Source organism: Nicotiana attenuata, unplaced genomic scaffold (genome assembly GCF_001879085.1).
Source record: "Nicotiana attenuata strain UT unplaced genomic scaffold, NIATTr2, whole genome shotgun sequence".
Classification (NCBI taxonomy): domain Eukaryota; kingdom Viridiplantae; phylum Streptophyta; class Magnoliopsida; order Solanales; family Solanaceae; genus Nicotiana; species Nicotiana attenuata.
The window spans coordinates 246,418-247,383 of NW_017671152.1; positions in this window are offsets into that span (position 1 = coordinate 246,418).

Sequence of the window (966 nt, forward strand, 5' to 3'; positions counted from 1 at the left end):
ATCTTGTAACAGGCCACAATACAAATAGCAAGAGTATACTTATGAGTGTGAGTCTGAGTTCAGAAAAAAAAAGACTCGAGTGTTGGTCGTGTGTGTGTGTTAAGAAAGGAGCAGGTATTTATAGTTTGAAATCAGGCAGGGAACAAAGGTAAGAAAATAATCATGTATCAATTAGAATCAATCAGTAACAGAAAATCCTTTGATTGAGGAGTTCAAATTTGAACGGTAAAGGGCAGAAATTATTTAAGGAAGGAGATCAAGTAAACATATTGTGCATAGCATACAAATAAGGGGTAAATACATAGGGGTTTTAATTAAGGAAAGAAAATTTGAAACACACGGTTAAGTAAATAAGGCAAAAACAAAGTAAATCAATTAGTACATAGTAAATCAGGGAATCAGGGATTCAAAATCACTAATGAACCAAGTCAGAAATAAGGGAATCGAAAGGTTAAAGAGAGTTTTCAAATAAAACAAGGAAAGAATCAATCATGCTTACACAAGGAAGTCTGAAATCAATCCCAAAATTCTAGAGGGACAACCAGTGTACATAAAGAATGCACAACATCGGCCGTGTGAGGTTAAATCATGACAAAGAGAAACAATAATGCTAGCGAAACATGATAGTCGTATAGGCTAATCAGAAGCATGCTAAAGAGTCAAGTAAACAGGGTCTCATAGCTTTTAGCAAAAAGTCAGAACCACATGGAGAAACAAAGTTGAAAGAAAGATGAAACAACTTCAGGAACTCAGAGATTAGGGTTTTGAAACCAAGAAAGTTTAGAGATGAGAAGCACACAAAGCACGTAACAAGTGGCCTCAAACTCGAATGAAACCCCCAAATTCTAGGGTTTTTACCATTAATCGAGTCTAGAGACGAAAACAAGCAAGTCAGGCAAAAGAATACTAACGAAACTAAAGTTACTAGAAAACTACAAAGGGAACGTGAGACCTTAAACCAATATT